Source organism: Oryctolagus cuniculus, chromosome 4, assembly GCF_964237555.1.
Source record: "Oryctolagus cuniculus chromosome 4, mOryCun1.1, whole genome shotgun sequence".
In the NCBI taxonomy this organism is placed as follows: domain Eukaryota; kingdom Metazoa; phylum Chordata; class Mammalia; order Lagomorpha; family Leporidae; genus Oryctolagus; species Oryctolagus cuniculus.
Window position 1 is genome coordinate 42,255,199 of NC_091435.1, and position 17,566 is coordinate 42,272,764.

A 17,566-nucleotide genomic window follows, 5' to 3' on the forward strand; every position below is an offset into this window, starting at 1 on the left:
ATGCATTCTTTGTGGAGATAAAATCATGGTGTGGCTACTACGACTTTTTATGAACTAAGAAACAAGGAGAACATCTGAATTGACCAGAGTGGCTGATTTTGATAATCAAAGGACATTAGGTTAATATTATTTCATAGGAACAGAACCCACAGATTTCACTGAAATACATCTTTCTTCCTGCTTCCTGCTTCAATCTATATGAGACTGAACCCAAAGCGGATCACTAAAGACTCTGATCCTAAAGAATGAAGATGAGAGTCAGTCAAACAGGTAGAGATCCCTGTTTATCAACATGATGAAAAAAGATTAAGAATTAGGTCTCAAGAACAGAAGAAGACAGTTACGATCTCATTTCATAAGCTAGTATGGGTATTCTGATATCATACTTTATAAAGCATTTCTTCCTTCATGTCAATGATAAAAACTTCAAAGACAGATAATATGTCATTTTATTTTGTTTTTCTTTATTGATTTTAATTTGCATGTGAAAGGCAGAGAGACAGAATGTGACACACACACACACACACACACAGAGTGAGAGAGAGAAAGAGATGAAGAGATACCTTCCTATGCCAGGTCACTCTCCTGGTGTCCACAACAGTCACATCTATGCCATGATGAAGTGGATAGGGAATCAAGTACATGGGCCAGCGTTTTCCAGATTGTGTTAATTGGCAACTGGAAAGGAAGCAGAATAATCAGAACTCAACACAGGCACTCCCATGTGGCATTACTTGCTGCACCAAACACTTGGCCACTAAATAATACTTTAAAGTAAAATTGTAACAAAATGCATGCATGTGTCCCCTTGTATAGGAGCACCAAAGTTTAAATCACAATCAAGTTTTATGTGTAAGGACAGCATTTGGACTAGCAATTGGAATGACAGGTTAGGATTCCTATGTCCCACATTGGTGGATCTGTTTTCAATATCCAACTCGAGCTCCTGACTCCAGCTCTAATTAATGCATACCGAGTGAGGCAACAATGATGCCTCAAGGAATTTGGTTCCTGACACCATGTAGGAGACCTAGATTACATTACTGGCTCCTGGCTTCAGCCATGGCTTAGCTTGGCCATTGTAGGTATTGGCATTAACTAGCACATGGGAATGTCTCTCTCTCTCTCTCTCTCTGTCTCTCTCCCTCTCTCTCTCTCTCTCTCTCATAAATAACATTGAAAAAAAAAAAAAAACACAAAATCCTGCATTTTGCAACAAGATGATCACAGCTGGAATTCATTATATTTAGTAAAATAAGCCAATTCCAATTCCAAAAAGACAAATACAAGTTTTCCCTGATCTGATGCAACTAATAGAGTATCTGGAATGTGATGCATTGGAGCTAGTCCTTGCAAGAATGGATGATCGTTTATGGCCCTGGCTCTTCCACTGAGGAATAATCTTTTGCTTAGTTTTTTTTTTCTCCTTTTTTTCACATTTTTATATTTTTTTGAATTTTTTTTAACTTTTATTTAATGAATATAAATTGCCAAAGTACAGCTTATGGATTACAATGGCTTCCCCCCCATAACGTCCCTCCCACCCACAACCCTCCCCTTTCCCACTCCCTCTCCCCTTCCATTCACATCACAGAAGATCAGTTTAACATACATTAAGTAACGATTTCAACAGTTTGCTCCCACACAGAAACATAAAGTGAAAAATAATGCTTAGTTTTGTTTTACTTTGTTTTGTTTTCTTTCTCTTCAAACTATTTGCTGAACTCCTTTACTTAGAGTAGGATTAACTATATGACCACTAAGTAAACTGAAAATAGATCAATGTAAACATTAAGAATGGGAATCTGAGTTGGGGGGAAGGATTGGAATGTGGATGGAGAAAAGCCCCACTTTGTGGCTAAATATGCATATAAAATACATGAAACTTGTATACTTAAATTAAAAAATTAAAAAACAACCACAAAATGAAGGAATAAAAATCAGTGGATTCTATTCAATAGTTACAATTTACTGTGACAGAGTTGACATTGATAATTACACTCAAAAGCAGGATATTTTAGGAAGTCATCTTTTACAAATGAAATATCATTTAATAAGTTGTTTGATTTATCCTTATATTTATTTCTGAGAATTAAAAAGCAAAACTGAATATAATCTCATATCAATTAATTTACATTTATAAATATATTCATAGAATTATATATAAATTAAATTTATGTTGATTAATTTGAAATCCATTGCAACATTTTAAGTTATGATTATTTGGTAATACAGAAAAGAAATTATCATCAAGTCTAAATATTCAATAAATATGTTAGAATAAAATAATAAAAATTGATCAGGAGATGGATATAAAAGCAATTAAGTAAAACAAGCATGCTATTCCATTTTCTTTATTTTTCACCAAAAAATTGCCATTTATTTTATGTTCTTAATATATATTCTTAATTTTAATATTCTTTTATTATCTCAGTTCCACTGTGATGCAGACTGTGAATTTATTAGTAGTCATCTACACATCCAGCAAATAGGGAGGGGACAAGGAGAGTGATGTGACAAAAAACTAGCTGGGGTTGGAGATATGGCACAGTAGGTTGAGGATCCACCTGCAGCACAGGCATCCCACATGGGGGCCTCTTATGATTCAGCTTTCTGCTGGTGACCTGGGAAAGCACTGGAAGATGGCTCAAGTGCTTGGGCCTCTGCACCCATAAGGGAGATGCAGAAGAAACTCCTAGCTCCTGGTTCAGATCAGCCTGGCTCCAACAATTACAGCAATCTGGAGAGTGAACCAGAGGGTGGAAGTTGTTTCTCTCTGCCTGTAACTCTGCCTCTCAGATGAATAAATAAATCTTTAAAAAAAGAAAGGAAACAAGCTGTCTTCCTGAATAATATGTGAATTTCTGTGTCATAGGCTTTGCAAGTTGAATTGAAGAGAGAATACTTCAAGGTTATCCAGATAAGATTAATTTTAGAAGAAAGAGAATATTTTCTCTGAAATATCCTCAAGTGTGGTAATAGATTATTAAGGAATAATACAGAAAAGTAAGCTATTCAAAATTATGCATAAATATTTATTAAACATATATATTCATGATCAAAAAGATAATACATATATAGAGTGATACTTTTACCCTATGAATATATCTTCCTGTAAATTCTGTAAATTTTATTTTTAAAATTTAACATATACTTTGCTCAGAAGCACATAAGGAAATATATTTTCATCATGTATAAAAAGGTTTTTTAATAATTCATTGGCAAATTTTTCATAGAAGGTGAAGCTATGAAGAATTAAAATGGAAGCATCTACACTACTCTCTCGTAGAATCTTCAGTTAGATATTTAGCAGGAATTTGAAGAAAGAAAAGAGAAAGCAATGAAAGAACAAAAGACATTTTGCTTTTGTCATTTGTGGTATAATTATTGAGTTGAATTTAAAATATTAAGAAGTTGCCACAAGGGAAAAGTATAGAGTCATTTAGCTTTACCAAAATATAAACATCTAAAATTATGTTGTTGAGACTCAGGCAGAGAAATAAAATGGACAAAATACATCTTTATGAGAATGGAATATTAATCTATATGAGGTGATTATATTTTGAGGGTAGTTCTTTTTTTTGGCTTTACATTTACACACCATCTGTTCTATCAAAGCAGATATCATTTACTTGCCTTGAGTCACCACATACTAGGGCAATGGTAATTTCATTCCGTTAACCAAAATAAATGATTTTTGCACTGAGCATAAAAGAAATACCATTTTTAACTATTTTGCAATTAAGGTTTATTTCAACCTTAGTTTGATAAAGCAGTTTTGACCTTTCTTTATAAAACATAAATGTTAAAACTACTTTGAACATCATGTAAAAGTTTTCTGATATCTGATTGAGGCTATGTGTTATGTAATTAAACTGAAGTGTCACTATCATTTAAATTATATTCACTCTTCACACATGGTGAACTTTAGCATTCATGATCCTGCAACAACCTCTTAAAGTATTTTTGTACTAGAATCAATTTAACTAAATAATATTGTCAGTCTTTTATAATGTTAATTTACTTGATACATTAAATTTATTAATAAGCATTTATATGCCACTGAGCAAAAATGCTCCAAGAAGAAATTTTATTTTGTGCCGTTTTTGATTTCTAATATTGAGTACCCCCACTCATATAACATTAAATCTTTAAAATGTAATTAATGGAGCAACTTAATCCCTACCCATTTCCCTTTGTTCTCAGAAATTATATGTTGCTCTAATTCTGATCCAGCTCCTTGCTAATGAGCCTGAGAAAGCATCAGAAGATGACCCAACAATGTGGGAGAACCAGATGGAGTTCCAGGCTTCTGATTTCAGCTTCATCAGGCCCTGGCCATTGCAGTCATTTGGGAAGTGAGACAGAGAACGGAAGACCTCCCTCTCATTCTTTCTATACCATTCTCTCTATAACTGTGTCTTTCAAATAAACTAAATCTTGCAAGAGGTGCCAACATTGTGATAAGGGAGTAAAGTCAACTGTAATGGCTTTAAAGGTAATGCATCTAACATTGAATGATGGTTTGAATCCCTTATCTCTCTGCTTCAATCCAACTTCTTGCTAATGATCATGAAAAAGTGAAAGAAGGTGATCCAAATACTTGGATCCTTGCTGCCAATATGGAAGATCAGAAGGAGTTCCTGGTTCCTGGCTTCAGTATGCCCAAACCCAGGCTTTTATAGTCATATCGGGAGTGAACCAGCAAATGGAAACTCGCTCTCTCTCTCTCGCTCTCTCACTCTTATTCTAGCTCTCAAATATATGAATAAGCAAATCTTTATCAAAAATATATTTTCTTAAAAATAAAAGAAATTAAAGAAAGAATCCATACTTGTTTTCCCAAGAAGTTTCTCAAGCCCATTGTGTCTATTTTAACCTTGAATTGGCTCCCCTACTTTCTGTTATTTTATATACTACTTTAACAATATCAATTTATTAACCATATTCAATTGACAATTTCTTTTCAAATAATAATTAACATGCATATACAGACATGAGAAGGTAGGAGTAAATATGTTCAGTTTGATTATTGTTTTAGCTATATATACATATACATATATATTTAAAATAATACATGATTTATGTACTGTGAAATTACAATAAATACTTACTTACGGAAAGAAAAGATAAATGATCGGCCTCAATCTTTTCTCTCTCATTAGGACTATTTACCCTAGAGAAAGACTCACTGTGAAATCTCTGAAAAGCTCTCAGAGAATTACACAGGTTGGCATCACAGTGTATGTGTCATTCAACACTGAGATAAAGATGTCCAAAGTATTAAAGCATACATACACATGTATATTACAATTTCAGTAATTCTTCTACTTTAGCTGTAGATTAATTTCATGATGTGCATCGTAATTGATATTACCAGATATGGGAGTAAATTTCCTGAACCATATTTAGAAATTATCTATCTCAGAATGTGGGTATATACCGAAAAGGAATTTTTGTCACAGCAAAGCTTCATTTAGAATTTTCCATCACGGACAGTATTAAAAGGGGATTTTACCAGTGGACAGAACTTCAGGCAGTGTCATTGGTTATCTACATTGTCAAAGAGAGGTGTGCCCAAGGTCATGGGATCCATAAACATGGGCAGTTGAATTTGGTTTTACTGGCTCTTTTCTTAATTGGAAGTGGCAAGAGTGTAAAATCAAAGAAGAATTTGCAGAAGTGTTTGAACGGGTGAATCATAGTAAATTCAAAGTATGATAATATGTGTATTCAATGTTAATGCATGCTAGAGGCATCATCTACAGTGGAGGTAACAAGCAAAGTGAAAAGGATGATTAAATCAATAGGTATAAGCCAATCTTTAAATCTAGTAAGCATAGTATTTATTCAGTTGGCTTGTTAATTGATTAGCTATGGCTATAGTTTATCAAGTTTTTCATTTGACCAATAGCAAGGTGTCTGTAACAAATAACAAACTTGGTAACAAATTCTTTCTCTCCCATCAATCAAGAGTATATGTATAGTTCTTATACATATATATAATATATTTCTGTAGCGATTATGAAACATTTTGGCAAATTTGACATCAACAAATGTAATGCAATCATTGCCCTCAACATTTGTTGCACATCAGATGTCTTGCTGTCTCACTGTTATTGCAACTTTAGAATCAGCTTGGTGGAGAATGACAGGCCATCTGGAGGATAAACACAGTGACCCAGCCAAAAGCCTGCTGCATGCCAGATATATAAGGCCATCCTAGGTGATCCAGATGTCCTCTGATCCAACATCTGAACATAGATAGGAAAGAGATTCCAGAAGAAATCAGACTTTTGAGACCCACAAAAAGCGTGATCAATGATGAACTGTTAGTCTTTCAACTAGTTAGGTTTTAGAGACATTTCCAATCAGATGCAAATAATAGATACAGAAATTAATTTCAACAAGTGGAATGCTAGCAAAAAAGAATTTTTAAAAATAACTGACTTTGGGAAAAGTTATTGGCATACAAAATTAGGGAAAGTGGAAGTATTTCTTCTATACAAGCTTAGAAAAATGATCACCAGTAATATGATTATAAACAACTGATAAAATTGCATTCTTCCTAAAGATGTAAGGAAGAAAATATCTCCATTTAACTTTGGGCCTTAGCAGAAAGCTTTCCAGGGGTAAGTGTACTTTTTTGCATTCCATAATTTTCCTAAACTATTTACTTTAAAGAGGTATGGTTTGGATGCATGACTCAAGGAATCATTGATTCTATTACAGACCATATTGCTAATAACGTGGCAGCTAAAAAATAATTGTATTAATATTGAAAACATACCTGAGAATCCAACTGAGGAATAACAACTCTGAAAAAAATAGAGCATGTTTTTCAAAATATGATAGAGTAAATAAATATCTATGGTCATTATGCTAGGTAGGTAGAAAACCTGGATTGGGTAGTGAAAATATATAAGACGGATTTGCCCCACTATCACTAAGTTTGGCATTCGCAGAAATTCTTACTGTTGCAAATTTTAACTTTTGGTTCTTCATGCCAGTAACCAGAAGCAGAAAAAGAGGCTGTCACACTGATATGAGTAATGCACCACAGTCAATATGATAGCAGACAAGAGTGGGGAAGTATATGCTTGACACTCATAGTATTTATTGTGGCTTCTACTCCCAAGTTTTACTGTAAATGTACAGATTTTTTCACCAGTGTCAAGTGTCTAACAGTATATGGTAATCACATACCTGTGGATATGAAAACATATATGACAGCACCAGACACTCTATCTAGAGCATCAGAAGTGCTAGCCAAGAAGAAATGATATATTTAAAATATATAGCAAATAATAAAAAGGTGGTACATGTCAGTCATTGTCTCAGGGACAACTATTATAACAAATATCAGAATTTATCCAAGTAATCCTCCTTTTTGTCCTTTTTACAAAAAGTGCGACCAGTCAGATCACAGGTGAGCTGTGACGAGAAAGCGGGAAGCTATTGTTAGAAAAAGTAGACCTGACGAAAACAAGGGTTGGACTCTCATGGGAGTGTTTTGTATCTCCCTAGCTCACCTTTCTTAGGCAGGTGCATCCCTTATTCGGTTGCCATAAAATTTAGGTGTTGCTGTCTCAAACAAACCATTTTCTTTGTGACTTACATATTACAAAAATAGAAATCATCTCACCTGTAAAATTAAACCTTTACTTCAACAGAAGGATCTAGGGATTGAAATGGAAAATTTACATTTTTCTAAAAAGGTAGGTACCCTTTTCCCCATGTGGAACCAACTCTGCCATGAAATTTATGCTCCATACCTGCCAGGAAAATAAAGCAAAACTCATCAACAGCTGAGACCACTTGTTTTCCCCTCATGCTTATTTTCCCCTGATGCCCCCCATTGTAGAATGATAGAAAGTAAATATTTTAAGTTTGATGATTATATTACGCCTATTCTAACTACTCTACTGTGTCATAGTAGCATAGAAATCATCATAGACATATAAAAAATGTATGTTGCTGTGATACAATAACATTTTATTTTAGCTCTTTGTTGGAGGCTACTGATATTTTCATGAGTATTGCATTGAATCTGTACATCACTTTGAGTTGTATGGACGTAACAATGTCAGCTGTTCCAATTCACCAACATTGGGCAGCTTCCGTTTTTGTGTGTCTTCTGTGGTTTTCTTGTAGGAGACTCTTCCAAATGTTCATGGAAAGTGAACATTATGAAAAAATAATGATGCATGGATTTCAAAACTTCAAACGAAGTTATTTTTAATTCCATTTTCCGTAAACTTTTGGAATTATTCTCAGATACATGCAGAAGAATGAAACTACATTTTTATCTTTCCCCATTAATTAAAAATCAACTCAAAATGGATAAAGAGGCTAAAAGTTAGGCACAAAATATGAAACCACTAGAAAAAAATATGAGAAAGTTTTTGAAAGCTTAAGAAGAGGCAAAGTTTGCTTCTTTTGGGGGGGGGGGATTATGATGCCAAAAACACAAATAATAAAACAGTACTAGACTGACTGAATTACAGCAACCTAGGACTCTACACAACAAACAGCAAAGTGAAAAGACGTCCTACAGAATGAGAAAATAGTTTTGCAAAATTTTCATCTGATAAAGAAGTTAGTATTCAGAATATAGAAGAAATTCAAACAACTCAACAAAATAAATAAATATTTTAAAAAATGGACAAATGATATTCTATGAATTTTTCAAAAGAAAATGTACAAATGCTCAAATGTGTGAAAAATTCTCAACATAGTGAATTGCGGGGCATGAGGATGGCAAAGACGGCAGCTCTGCTCCACTGAGGGTGCGGCGGAGGCCTGTGGAGTTCGGGTGTGTAGACAGTGGGTTTGGGCATGGGTGGTGGCGGCTCCACAGAGCACCTGGATGTGCTGGTGAAGAAAGACAAGGTGGTGGTCTTCCTCAAGGGGACACCAGAGCAGCCCCAATGTGGCTTCAGTACCGCCATGGTGCAGATCCTGTGGCTGAATGGCGTCCGTAACTACATGGCCTACAAAGTGCTGGACGACCCCGCAGACGATCACCATGCACCCCACGCCGGGGGGGGGGGGGGGGGGGGGGGACGACGATTGGGGAGAAGGATGGGGAGGAACCGGTACCAACGATGACGGTGAGGGCCTGGGCGACACCAACTACAGCGGGTTTGACGGCTATGCAGGCAGCCTCTTCTCCAGTGGGCCCTGCGGGAGGGACGATGAGGAGGCGGAAGCCATCTAGGCAACACTAGACAAGAAGATGGTGCGGAGAGGAAGGTAGACGGGCAGAGTCTAAGTTGTCTACAAGGAAACTTGATTAGGCACAGGCATCAGAAGAGATGACGTCAGCATATGGACGCTATGGAAACTTTATGGAAAACATAATAGGGTAACCTTTAAAACGATTGGCTGGCTTCTCTTCTGCTCTCCTATAGCTTTGTGGCTTTTTGCTTTAAAAAAGGCTTACTGCACAATAATAAATGAGTTCCTGCTTGACTCGACTCTGTGGCATCTGATTGTCTCCGGGATCAAGGGAGGGTGGGGAACAGGCGAGCAACGCATTTAACTTTCCTTGGACCCAGTCCATCCTTGTTTGGGTGGATGAAAATCCTGCAGTGAATGATTAGGGATATGTAAATCAAAACTACACGAAATGTAATTTCATGCCGGTTAGAATTGACTACATTTCATAAAAACTAGAAATGAAGACACTGAAGTTTCCCATTGCATAGATAAAATAATACTTGAGGAATTAAGAATGTTATTTTGATTAGACCATTACACCTTGTATACATGCAAAGAATTAAACCATTACACTCCATAGATAAGTTAAATGACTATACAAATTCTATTTAAAATATATATATTTATATATTTTATAATAATGTAATATAATAATATATATTATAATATAATAATTATATAATTATAATATATTATATATTAAAATATTATAAACTATAAAATACTATATACAAATACTATTTCAAAATAGTCACATAATCAGGTTGTAATACATTTTTTAAGGTTTATTTATTTATTTGAACATCAGTGTTACATAGAGAGAGGGAAATCTTCCATACTCTTTTTCATTCCCAAAGTGGACACAATGGCCATTGCTGAGCCAGGCTGAAGCCAGGAGCAGCATGCATTTTTCCCACATAGGTGGCCGGAACCTAAGTACTTAGACCATACTCTACTGCCTTCCCCAGGCAGTAATCCAGAAGCTGGATCAGAAGTGAAACAACTGGGACATAAACCAACACCCATATATGATGCCAGCACCACAGGTGGAGGCTCTACCTGCTATGCCACAATGTCCAACTCTATCATTTAATTTTGAAAACTCCGTTTGCCAATTCTTTATATAGTCTGTAAAAATTATGAGAACATTGACTTAGATGTAAGTCAGTGAGCAAACACATCCTCCGAATTAGATTCTTGGTCTTACAAAAATATATGTTATCTAACCAGTATAAGTTAGAGCAAAAATAAGTGAAAATTCCAGTTAAAGTCAAATATAACACATAAGTTAGGAAAAGGAAGAAATATTACAGAAATAAGATCAGTTATAAATGAGTTATAATAGCCTAAACAGCTAAATCAATTTGGAAGTGCTTTAAAAATCTAAACATAATAAATCATAAGGGAGCCTAATTAATAAAATACAGACAGGGCAGGATTTTCAGACTAGTGATTAAGATATCCACATCCCACTTTAGAATACCTGGATTCAATTTTCAGCTTCAGCTATTGACACTAGCTTCCTACTAATACAGACCCTAGGAGGCTCAGTGCTGGGCCAGACAGAACCCAGGAGCCCAAAGCTACTTCCTGGTGTCCCATGCAGGCACTTGGGTCATCTCCTGCTTCATTTCTGAGGCCATTAGAGTGGAGCTGGATCAAAAGTAGAGCAGCCAGGACTCAACCAGCGTCTATGTGGAATGCTGGTGGCATAGATGGCAACTTAAAGCACTACAGCAAAATGCTGGCCCTCATTTGGTCTTAATTGCCTAGCCACTCACCATGACACATATGTTTTAAAATGTTTTAGAAATATTATTCGTCTGGGGTCTGGTGTCATGGCTCACTTGGTTAATCCTCCCCCTGCGCCGTCGACATCCCATATGGCACTGGGTCCTAGTCCAGGTTGCTCCTCTTCCAGTACAGCTCTCTGCTGTGGCCGGGGAGTGCAGTGGAGGATGGCCCAAGTGCTTGGGCCCTGCACCCGCGTAGGAGACCAGAAAGAAGTATCTGGCTCCTGGCTTCGGATTGTGCAGCGGCAATTTGGGGAGTGAACCCATGGAAGGAAGACCTTTCTGTCTCTCTCTCTCACTGTCTATAACTCCATCTGTCAACAAATGAGTTCAAAAAAGACAATTTTAAGAAACGTAGCTTAAAAAATAATGTATACAAGATAACTAAACTGTAGGTTCAATTGTAATTAATAGTAGAATATGGCAGCTTTTCCAGAGGAAGGGAACAAGAATAGTATTAACAATATTTCAGAAAAAACAGCAGTAAAAATAAAAACATTCTATAACTTATACAAAATTAAAATGAATTTTGGTGTGTACTCTTAGTCTGTGAATTCTGTATTAGTTTAAAATAGAAATAGAAAAGTCTAAAAATAAGTGAAAATATACAAAATATTTTTTAAAAAATTAAATGCATGGCCAGCACCATGGCTCCATAGGCTAATCCTCTGCCTGCGGCTCCAGGACCCTGGGTTCTAGTCCTGGTCAGGGTGCTGGATTCTGTCCCCGTTGCTCTTCTTCCAGTCCAGCTCACTGCGGTTACCCAGAAGTGCAGTGGAGGATGGCCCAAGTCCTTGGGCCCTGCACCCGCATGGGAGACCAGGAGAAGCACCTGGCTCCTGGCTTCGGATCAGCGTGGAGCACCTGCCGCAGCGGCCATTGAGGGGTGAACCGACGGAAAAAAGAAAGACCTTTCTCTCTGTCTCTCTCTCTCACTGTCCACTCTGCTTGTTAAAAAAAAAAAATGAAATGTAAACTTGTGTAACTGAGGATTATTTCTTCACAGATATTTAACAAACTGTTATTTAAGAAGAAAATTATATATCTCAATAAAATATTAATGATGTATAAGCATAAATTTATGGTATATCTCTCTTAAAACTAATGAATTATCCAATATTTAAACTTTACATATAATTGCCATTTTAAATTCTCCTCATGTTTAAAAGAGATACACAGCATTGCCAATACAAAAATGTTACAAAAACTTGCAAATATTCTGAAGGGTTATAAATGAACCATAAAGATAAATGCTAAACTTTTTCGTCATATAGAGCTTTCTAATGAGATACCCTGGGAATAAACTATAGGTTGAGCTTTGTAATTCTTCATTAATAAAATAAGATAAAAATAAATAGGACATCATTTTACATCTTAAATTTTGCTAAAGTAGCATTTAAGACCCAAAAAATTGCAATAATATCTAACCCAGATAATGATGAATTTAGGTCCAAGATGGCAAATGTCAGCAAACATAGTTTTATATGCACTGTATTCAAAATCGTCGGTAAAATCCAAACTCATATTTCCTATCTAATTTTTATGAATAAATGTGGAATTAGTAACTAGCTCAAAAGAGGCCATGGATCCATATGAATCATTTTGATTCTGGCTTATGGTAATACATTTTGTTTATTTGTATATAGTATCTTTAAAAAATGTTTGGCCAGAGACATTGAATAGTATTTCTAAATATAAAGTATTATGTTTTATTTTGTATTCACTATTGCCAATTATGAGAATATATCTCAAGTTGCAATTCATTTTATCTATCATTTCTTCCTTGTTTCCTAGCAACTCTGATGATATGCTTGATTTTGGTTTGTGGTGGAATGGTATTAGTAATCTATCTATGAAGATGGACTATCAGCAGCGTCAACCAAAGTCTTACTTAGCACCCTTACAGAAGATTGCTGAAACAAGAGAAGCCCAGTAAGTAATATTAATACTTCTTTAAAAGTTCCAGAGTTCATCTTGTTGCCAACCTGGATTTTTGAAGGAGAGTTGTGGAAAAAAAGGTTGTAATTAAAAAAAAATCAAAGTATTCCATATAAGACATTAATACAATTTTGAAAAAGTTCAGTAAAAACATTAAAATATTTGATAGAATATATAATTAAAAGAGGTAAACTATAAACAGTACTAATTATGCTATATGAAAGATGTATCTTGTATACAAGAAGTATAGGCAGTCCCTGACTTATAATGCTTTTTACTTATTGTTTTTACTATACAATAATGTGAAAGCAATAAACATTTAGTAGATTTTATTTTCAATATTGAATTCGGATTTTTTCTATTATTCTGTTTTTATTTTTTGTATAGTACTCTATTAATTCTGTATCATGCTCTCTCAATATACCAAGCATGGATAGTGAGATGCATCTCTCTCATCCTTGTCATCGTAATGGTTTACAATCAATACATCACACTGTGTTGCTAAACTATGGTGTTTGGCCCATTAAATTTTCAATATAAGATTTTTTCAATTTATGATAGGTTTATTCGGTTGTAACCCATATGTTTGTTGAGAAACTTTTTATTCCTCACAAGCACATAAAAATAGGTAATATTTTAAATATTTTTATTTTACAAATGACAAAATTTTGATATGGAAATGCTAAATGGTTTAAGGCCAACCAGTCTCCTATTCAAAGAATTAATCTTCAAAGACATAAACTGCAGAGTCTTGCTCATAGTCTCCTTGTAAATATTCATTATTACTCCTTCAAATTGAGAAAGCACAAATAAGCAATTGACGAAATGCAAATAAAATTCCATGATTTAGAGCCATCCTGTCTTATGGAGACCGAAACTCTCTGAATTTACTTAAGCTTTATAAAGGTCATTTATGTATACAAGACAACTTCTGTTGAGGGAGTGGTGTAGTGTTAGGTGATTGGAAGTTGTGTTAGTTCACTTTCTGCCACTTTAATGGACACACTTGAGAGGAGTTTCTTTAAGAAAAAAAAAAGGTTCACTTCATCTTACAGTGTGAGTTTGCCAGATCAGGTGACCCCACAGCCTAGAGAAGGCTGTTATTTATGGCAGTGCAGCAGTGGCCACATCTTCAGCCAGGAAGGAAAGAGAGAACCTAAACCCAACTTGAACTCAAAGGTTGAAAGTCTCTATAAATATAATTGAAAATGAATTGTGATGAAGAATGGGATGGGAGAGGGAGTGGGAGATGGGATGGTTGTGGGTGGGAGGGAGGTTATGGGGGGGAAAGCCTCTGTAATCCTTAAGTTGTACTTTGGAAATTTGTATTTATTAAATAAAAGTTGAAGAAAAAGAACGATCTGCTAAGGGCATGCCTCCAATAATCCAAAGACTTCCCACAGGCTATATTTCATGAATGTCATGGTTAGACCAAGTTTCTCTACTTAATCAATCAATCAGTAGCATTAAAGAATTAGCATTTAAACAATTTGCATGGCTATTGGAGAAACAAACCTTATCCAACACATAATAGAGGGATTACTTGATAGACCTGGAAGCTCACACAGGCATGTGACCTTGTGAAAAATCATATATCACATCAAATTCTAACCACAAAATCACAGTGTGAGGAGCTGAAGATTTTAGGTAAGTAGTGAAGAAATTCCTTATAATTTTACTTTTCTGCTTTTTTTTTTTACCTTCAGAAAAAAGTTTTTAACTTCGAATAGTTTCCTAAGGAAGTATCTAGTTTTAGAAAGCTTACAGGTGACCAGAAAATCTTAGACAGAGCTTGTTCATCTAATAATAGTCTTTATTTCTAATTCATCAGCATTTTATCTCTAATATTTATATTTTTGAATTTTAGCTATGTAAAAGCTTTCACTAGGAGATGTAAATAATTCATATAGGTTAATATTTAAGTGAGTGTGATATATTACTTAACATAGTACAATATTCTTATCTTTAAATAATAATGCAGTGACATTTAAAATATCAGTTCCTTAAATACTTGGTCCATTGTGCTCTGGAGTGAAAAAACAATGAATAATCTATCATTTAAACTCTAATATTTAGTATCAAATTACTAAAAATATTTTGACCAAGGTGACCTTGCTTTGAATTAGAAATATGTACACATCAAACAATAAGTAAAGAATAATGACTTTACCTTAGGCTATTATACTTCTCAAATGCATCACTAAACAAGTTTATGGGTGGCTTAGACTGTAGAGAAAGAATCTTCATTAAATATATATGTGCCAATGATACGTATTACTAGTGGGGATTTTTTTTTAGCCCAGTACTGCTTTTCATTGTTGTTAATTATATTGAAATATGTGAGTCAGTCCAGCCATGAGTATAAGCACTGAACCATGTACTTAGGGTCCAAAAGAAATCAGGGCGGTCTAATGAGAAGCAGGTAAAGGGACTCAAGAGAATAAGAAAGTAGGTGGATTGAAACACTCAACACACAGGACTTTTCTGGAGTTTTTTATGTTGATGTCTATGGAAATCTTTTCCAGGGATTTTGACAGTATATGGTGAGAGGACGCATGTATGTTTTCTCATTCTTTTAAAAATCATTTAAAAGATTAGGAAAAATAAAGACAAAGGGAAGACAAAAGAGTCAATATGTTCAAATAAACATTTGGCAAATTCTGTTTCTTCAAGATCATTTTTATATTTACAGCAGACTTTAAAACACTTTTTATATTAGACCTTTAAAATAAGACACCATATAAATGAATATATCTCATTACCAAATGCATTTTCAAACAGATAGTTGATACATAGGTATCATAGTAGGTAACGTCCTACTATGATTCTGCCATCCCACATTGACATAGTTTTTGTCCTGGCTATTCCATTTCACGTCCAGCTCCCTGCCACTGACCTAGGAGAAGCATGGAAGATGGCCTAAGTGTCTGTTCCCCTGCCACTCACATGCGAGACCTGCATAAAACTCCTAGCTCTTGGCTTCAGCCTGGCTCATCCCCTGTCTTGCAGCCATCTGGGGATTGAACAAGCAGATGGAGGCTTCTCTCTCTCTCTCCCTCTCTCTCTCTAACACTGACTTTTAAATAATTTTTTAAATCATACCAGTGATACAACAATCAACTCACAAAAATATATTCATAACTGGTCCTTATACTTTTTAATGTCTGCAGAAAGTGGTTTTCTTAGGTATAGCTGATGGTTGGGCATCCATGTGTGGAGTATCCACAGATTCATTATTTTGAGGTTTGGGCAGGGTCTATGCAGATGACAAATTGGATTCCAAGTTCAGTTCTGGCATATAATCTTAGGAACCTCACACTCACATTTTTTAAACCTTGTATATAAGCTGTGGGAGGTGATTAAAAGAGCTGATGAATGATCGTGGCATAAGAATTTAAATTAATAATATTCCATTTGTCTGATAATTCCAGGTCTAAAGATAAATTATTTAATATAACAGGCTATCCATAAAAAAGGAGATAAAATGCCCAGGAAACGTAGGCACACAGGCTGAGACTCAACAACATGTACGCCTTTAAACAATAATTTGTTGCTTAGTGTTACCCTCTACTTTTTTCACCATGATATCATACATACATACAGTAAAGCCTATGATTTGTTCCTCAGAGGAGGTATTCAGTAATAGTAAAAAGTCAGCAACCTAATGAAAAAAAAACAAAACAGAATTTAAACTCTTCTTATTTTTAGCAAAGAATATGCTCTCCTTTTAAATAAATATAACCACTTAAAAAGTGAATCAGAATTATTCATGAATCTGACTCTTAGAAAAAAAGTTGTGTAAGTGGCAAGTTAAATATTCCTTGAAGCAGAGGAAACCAGGAAAATGAATCAATTAAAAATTACTTTTTTAAAGATTTATTTATTTATTTGAAAGTCAGAGTTACACCAAGTTAGAAGGTGAGCCAGAGAGAGAGAGAGAGAGGGAGGTCTTCCATCCGCCAGTTCACTACCCAATTGGCCGCAATGGCCAGGAGCCAGGAGCTTCTTCTGGGTCTCCCACATGGGTGCAGGGGCCCATGGACTTGGACCATCTTCTGCTGCTTTCCCAGGCCATAGCAGAGAGCTGGATGGGAAGTGGAGCAGCCGGGACTCAAACCAGTGCCCACATGAGATGCTGGCACCTCAGGCAGAGGCCTTACCTGCCTGCCTCAGCGCTGGCTCCCAAAAATGAATTTACTTTTTAACATGTATAAACAGAGCATTTTTACTTTAGTTAAGTGTTCCACTTTGCTGAATTTTTAGAAACAGGTGTCTAACTTTAAAACAATATTGGGCATCATCAGTATCTTGACAGCTTGATGATCTACAACAGATTTAGTTTGATTGTTATTTAAATGCAAAATGTTTGGAATGACTCTATCTATTGTTTGGGTGAGTTATCTTTATGAAGTAGAAATGTAAACTGAAACTGCCAGCTACTGCATAAAATATTTCATTAACATTGTGACCTCATTTTTTTTTTATATTGCCTTGCAGTCTTTTTGCCAAACTTCTTCCCACGGACATATTCTGCTTTGGAAAAAATAGAATAAAAACAACATAAAATGAGAACACAATTAATCCAAATCTGTGAAGCTCAGAATGCCTATAAT

General features: G+C 35.2%; 1 long non-coding RNA gene across 1 annotated transcript; it reads right to left on the reverse strand.

The window, feature by feature from the left end:
- Window positions 1-559: 559 nt before the first annotated feature.
- On the reverse strand, window positions 560-9,285 carry LOC103350581 (uncharacterized). Its single transcript, XR_007908958.2, has 4 exons — window positions 9,103-9,285; window positions 7,646-7,775; window positions 6,791-6,818; window positions 560-678 (listed from the first exon to the last, which is right to left on the reverse strand). It is a non-coding gene; the product is annotated as an uncharacterized lncRNA (long non-coding RNA).
- Window positions 9,286-17,566: the final 8,281 nt, after the last annotated feature.